Here is a 7,044-nt window from a genome sequence, read left to right on the forward strand (position 1 = left end):
TCACCTACTCTGCGTCTCACAAAGACACGGCGGATGGAACCAAAATCTCACATTTGGACTCATCAGACCAAAGGACAGATTTCCACCGGTCTAATGTATATTGATCGTCTTTCTTGGCCCAAGCAAGTCTCTTCTTATTATTGGTGTCCTTTAGTAGTGGTTTCTTTGCAGCAATTCAACCACGAAAGCCTGATTCACACAGTCTCCTAAGAAACAGTTGATGTTGAGATGTGTCTGTTGCTTGAACTCTGTAAAGCATTTATTTGGGCTGCAATCTGAGGCTGGTAACTCTAATGAACTTATCCTCTGCAGCAGAGGTAACTCTGGGTCTTAATTTCCTGTGGCAGTCCTCATGAGAGTTTCATCATAGCGCTTGATGGTTTTTGCTACTGCACTTGAAGAAACGTTAAAAGTTCTTTGAAATTTTGATGGTCTGTCACTGAACTACACACAATCTCTGAATGTCAAAGTGGAATTGTGTTAAGACATTTTTACAAATTAATAAAAAATTAAAAGCTGAAATGTCTTGAGTCAATAAGTATTCAACCCCTTTGTTATGACAAGCCTAAATAAGTTCCAGAGTAAAAATGTGCTTAACAAGTCACATAATAAGTTGTATGGACTCACTCTGTGTGCAATAATAGTGTTTAATATAATTTTTCAAGTTATTAATTACACTTTGGATGGTGTATTAATACACCCAGTCACTACAAAGTTGCAGGCGTCCTTCCTAACTCAGTTGCCGGATAGGAAGGAAACCACTCAGGGATTTCACCATGAGGCCAATGGTGACTTTAAAACAGTTTTTAAAATTGCTGTGATAGGAGAAAACTGATGGACATCGTAGTTACTACACAATACTAACCTAATTGACAGAGGGAAAAGGAAGCCTGTCCAGAATACAAATATTCCAAAACATGCACCCTGTTAGCAACAAGGCAATAAAGTAATACTGCAGAAAATGTGGGAAAGCGATTCACTTTTTGTTCTGAATACAAAGTGTTAAGTTTAGGGAAAATCCAATACATTACGGAGTACCTCTCTATATTTTAAAGCATAGTGGTGGCTGCATCATGTTATGGGTATGCTTGTAATCGTTAAGGACAAGGTCGTTTTTCAATATAAAAAATGTATGTAATAAAGCTAAACACAGGCAAAATCCTAGATTAAAACCTGCTTCAGTCTGCTTTCCACCAGACACTGGGGGGTGAATTCACCTTTCAGCAGGACAATAACCTAAAACACAAAGCCAAATCTACACTGGACTTGCTTAACAAGAAGACAGTGAATGTTCCTGAGTTGCCGAGTTCCAGTTTTGACTTAAATCTACTTGAAAGTCAATGGCAAGACCTGAAAATGGTTGTCTAGCAATGATCAACAACCAATTTGACAGAGCTTGAATAATTTTGAAAATAATAAAATGGGCAAATATAGGATAATCCAGGTGTGGAAAGCTCTTAGAGACTTACCCCAAAAGAGACTCACAGATGTTATTGCTGCAAAGGTGCATCTACAAAGTATTGACATAGGGGTGTAAATACTTATGTAAATTAGATATTTCTGTTTTCACTTTGTCATTATGGGGTATTGTGTGTAGATGGGTGAGAGAAAAAAATCTATTTAATACATTTTGAATTCAGGCTGAAACAAAATGTGAAATAAGTCAAGGGGTATGAATACTTTCTGAAGGCACTGTATGTGACATGCTGCAAATTCTAAACCCATCTCTAGCCAGCAAAGATCCATCTAGCATTGACATAAGTGTAGGCTAAATTGTTTAGAAACAATACCGTCATTCAAATCTGATTGCTGGTAAAGTGCTTCAGTATGGGTGTTGGGCATCCATCTTAAGACATGACGTCAGCGAGGCGAGTGCCACAGTATTTTCCTTCCTTAACTCCTAGTCCATCGGCTCAGGGACTCAGTGAGCCTCTGGATCTCCAACGCCTAGAACAGCTTTACGCTTAGGCTCCTCTTGGTCTCCTCCCTCCTTGTAAGCCACCAATAACCCCTGCCTTAGGGTTGACTTCCCCACTCCCCAGCTTGCGGTTCAGAAAGTCAAAGACAGTGTGCCACCCCCAGGGTTGCATGATCGGGCATTTCTGGTTCTCTTCTTGTGGCACGACTGCTGCCCATGTTTGTTTTTGGGTCTTCCTCCCGGTGAGCTTGGCACACTGGTCCAGGGATTTACCTTTAGGCAGAACCACCGCCAGCACTGGCTCCACCCGACCCTTCAATGTTTTTCCCAGACCTGTTGGGCACCTGTTGGGCATCTATGAGCTTGCTAAGAACAGCAAATTGTAGCTTGTATCTTGAAAAACTGTTAAACTGAAAGCCTACAACAATGGCCATTTGTGCAATGTGTTACTGTGGACTTCAGGGTGCCATAACTTTACATTACCACAGTAAAATTGCTTTAAACTCAGTGTATGAGTCATATGGGAGATGGCCTTAACGAATCTGTGATTGTGTTACCATGCAGTATCCTAACTTAAATTTTTCATTAGATTGTACAACAGGAATAGACTGACGAGTTTCAGAAAAAAGGTCTTTGTTTCTGGCCATTTTGAGCCTGTAATCGAACCCACAAATGCTGATGCTCCAGATACTGCACTATGTAAGGGTTGCGGAACTGGTGGCAGTGAAGTCAGACGCAGGAGAGCAGAGATAGGTAATAGCCGGAGCAGTTTAATACAAACCCCACGGCAATACAAAAATAACCTATATGGGTACAAAACCCGACGCGCACCGGTAACATAGCGTACAAGCACTTACAAACAAACAATTCCACACAAAGACATGGTGGGAACAGAGGGTTTAAATACTCAACGATTAATGATGGAAATGGAAACCAGGTGTGTAAGAAAACAAGACAAAACAAATGTAAAATGAAAAGTGGATCGACGATGGCTAGAAGACCGGTGACGCCGACCGCCGAACACCGCTCGAACAAGGAGAGGAAACGACTTCGGTGGAAGTCGTGACACACTAGTCTAAAGAAAGCCACTTTTATTGCTTATTTAATCAGAACAACAGTTTTCAGCTGTGCTAACATCATTGCGAAGGGTTTTCTAATGATCAATTAGCCTTTTAAAATGATAAACTTGGATTAGCTAACATAACGTGCCATTGGAACACAGGAGGGATGTTTGCTGATAATGGGCCTCTGTACGCCTATGTAGATATTCCACAAAAAATCTGTCGTTTCCAGCTACAATAGTCATTTACAACATTAACAATGTCTACACTGTATTTCTGATCAATTTGATGTTATTTTAATGGACAAATGTCCATTATTTTAATGGACTTTTCTTTCAAAAACAAGGACATTTCTAAGTGACCCCAAACTTTTGAACGGTAGTGTACGTGAAAGTGGATTCTCAGCCCTCACTAGCATGAACACTAAATACAAGCACAGACTGTGTGTGGGAAATGATTTACGACGGAGACTCTCTCCAATACAACCCAACATTGCAGAGTTATGTGCATCCTTTCAAGCATACCCTTCTCATTAACCTGTGGTGAGTTATTCACAATTTTCGATGAACAAATAAGGTTTTATATGTAAGATGGTTAAATAAAGAGCAAAATTATTGATTATTATTATACACTGCTCAAAAAAATAAAGGGAACACTTAAACAACACAATGTAACTCCAAGTCAATCACCCTTCTGTGAAATCAAACTGTCCACTTAGGAAGCAACACTGATTGACAATACATTTCACATGCTGTTGTGCAAATGGAATAGACAAAAGGTGGAAATAATAGGCAATTAGCAAGACACCCCCAATAAAGGAGTGATTCTGCAGGTGGTGACCACAGACCACTTCTCAGTTCCTATGCTTCCTGGCTGATGTTTTGGTCACTTTTGAATGCTGGCGGTGCTCTCACTCTAGTGGTAGCATGAGACGGAGTCTACAACCCACACAAGTGGCTCAGGTAGTACAGCTCATCCAGGATGGCACATCAATGCGAGCTGTGGCAAGAAGGTTTGCTGTGTCTGTCAGCGTAGTGTCCAGAGCATGGAGGCGCTACCAGGAGACAGGCCAGTACATCAGCAGACGCGGAGGAGGCCGTAGGAGGGCAACAACCCAGCAGCAGGACCGCTACCTCCGCCTTTGAGCAGGAGGAGCACTGCCAGAGCCCTGCAAAATCACCTCCAGCAGGCCACAAATGTGCATGTGTCAGCATATGGTCCATTTTCATCCATTTTCATGAAGATGAAGGCTGTATGTTAAACAGTCTTGACCTCTTCCAACATAATGGAAAAGTGTAACTAATGTGTGTGATCATCAACCATGAGAAAATGGTTTACTGTAAGAAAAAGGACTAAAAAGTAGTACATCTCAGACTGTGTGATGCTTTGTTTGTCTCACTAGATGGAGACATAGAGTAGAGTTTCTATGATTTGTCTGAATAATAAATGGTTCAGTCAGAGATTGGCTTTCCAACTGTCGCTCACATGATGGGGAAGTATATTTCACCAACTTCAACTCGGGTCTAAATGCTTAATATGCTTCAGATGCTGAATACACCTGGCCAGACATATTATGCCACTGAATGTGGACGCATTATCTGATTACAGGATGCAGGTGTGGTGGACATTGGACAGAGTCACACATGTTGGACATTACTGTTATTTATCATATCTATATTTAATATACAGTGTATGAAACAAGAAAACGGACCACTGTAAAAGGGAATGTCTATAGAATGGCTGCATAGATATCTCTAGCTCCCTGTCTGTGTCTGCCCTCTAGTGTCAAGACTATGTTGTACCATTACACAGAAACAAATGACATTCTTTATCATGTCAAATAAAAATAGTTTCAGTTTTGGCCTTCATGAAAACATTAGGAAAGGAGTCTTCGCCAAAGGTAACCTACTACTTAGCTGTCATTAATCAATAGGCTCATGGTTTTCCCCCCGTGCAGGACATTTTTGCCTATGGAATTAGAAGAGACTTGTCAATGTCTGTCCACAATAGAATACATGATAAAGAAGTTTGGAAGTTGACATTCCCTATCCCTAGAATGACTTGACATTCCCTATCCCTATGATAGGCAATGGCATTGCGAGAGAGATGGGGTTGTTTGGGGGGGAGTTTAGCTCATCTGTGGTTCGTCCTGTTATCCCACCTTGGTTTCTCCTTCAGCCAGTGATTGAGCTAGGGTTGCCTGAGAGGGTATGAGATGTTGAGGAAGGAGTAGATTCAGTTGTAAGTGAACATTTAAGAACACAACACGAATTTGAATATTGAAACAATGTTGCAAATGTCGGAGAGACAGACAGGCAAGGTTTATACAAATCTCCACTGTTGAAAACTAAAGGCTAGTCTAAAAGAAATGTGAGATGTCTAATTGCTTTTTATAGTGGAGATCAAGTTCATAAATTGCCTGGCTGGGCTGATTAGACAGTCAGATGGAACAGAGTAAATAGGCATTTCAACATCAAAGCTTTAGCCGGTGGTAACTTATGGAATAGACACCGGCTGGAATGAGGTTTTAACCAATCAGCATTCAGGATTAGACCCGCCCGTTGTATAAACCAGCATAGATAACTGTATAAAGATTATAGAAAGGTTGGTTGTTTAGCAACAACACTGATGCGTGCGCAACTACAGTTGAACTCGGAAGTTTACATACACTTAGGTTGGAGTCATTAAAACTCGTTTTTCAACCACTCACAAATTCCTTGTTCACAAACTATAGTTTTGGCAAGTCGGTTAGGACATCTACTTGTGCATGATACAAGTCATTTTTCCAACAATTGTTTACAAACAGATTATTTCACTTATAATTCACTGTATCACAATTACAGTAGGTCAGAAGTTTACATACACTAAGTTGACTGTGCCTTTAAGCAGCTTGGAAAATTCCAGAAAATGATGTCAAGGATTTAGAAGCTTCTGATAGGCTAATTGACATCATTTGAGTCAATTGGAGGTGTACCTGTGGATGTATTTCAAGGCCTACATTCAAACTCAGTGCCTCTTTGCTTGACATCATGGGAAAATCAAAAGAAATTAGCCAAGACCTCAGAAAAAAATGTGTAGACCTCCACAAGTCTGGTTCATTCTTGGGAGCAATTTCCAAACGCCTGAAGGTTCATCTGTATAAACAATAATACTCAAGTATAAACACCATGGGACCACGCAGCCGTCATACCGCTCAGGAAGGAGACGCGTTCTGTCTCTTAGAGATGAACGTACTTTGGTGCGAAAAGTGCAAATCAATCCCAGAACAACAGCAAAGGACCTTGTGAAGATGCTGGAGGAAATCGGTACAAAGGTATCTATATCCACAGTATAACGAGTCCTATATCGACATAACCTGAAAGGCGCTCAGGAAGGAAGAAGTCACTGCTCCAAAACCGCCATAAAAAAGCCAGACTACGGTTTGAAACTGCACATGGGGACAAAGATCGTACTTTTTGATGAAATGTCCTCTGGTCTGATGAAAGAAAGATAGAACTGTTTGGCCATAATGACCATCGTTATGTTTGGAGGAAAAAGGGGGAAGCTTGCAAGCCGAAGAACACCATCCCAACCGTGAATCACGGGGGTGGCAGCATCATGTTGTGGGGGTGCTTTGCTGCAGGAGGGACTGGTGCACTTCACAAAAGAGATAGCATCATGAGGTAGGGAAATTATGTGGATATATTGAAGCAACATCTCAAGACATCAGTCAATAAGTTTGGTCACAAATGGTCTTCCAAATGGACAATGACCCCAAGCATACTTCCAAAGTTGTGGCAAAATGGCTTAAGGACAACAAAATCAAGGTATTGGAGTGGCCATCACAAAGCCATGACCTCAATCCTATAGGAAATTTGTGGGCAGAACTGAAAAAGCGTGTGCGAGCAAGGAGGCCTACAAACCTGACTCAGTTACACCAGCTCTGTCAGGAGGAATGGGCCAAAATTCACCCAACTTATTGTGGGAAGCTGTGGAAGGCTACCCGAAACGTTTGACCCAATTTAAACAATTTAAAGGCAATGCTACCAAATACTAATTGAGTGTATGTAAACTTCTGACCCACTG

This window comes from Salvelinus sp. IW2-2015, linkage group LG7 (genome assembly GCF_002910315.2).
Source record: "Salvelinus sp. IW2-2015 linkage group LG7, ASM291031v2, whole genome shotgun sequence".
Lineage (NCBI taxonomy): Eukaryota > Metazoa > Chordata > Actinopteri > Salmoniformes > Salmonidae > Salvelinus > Salvelinus sp. IW2-2015.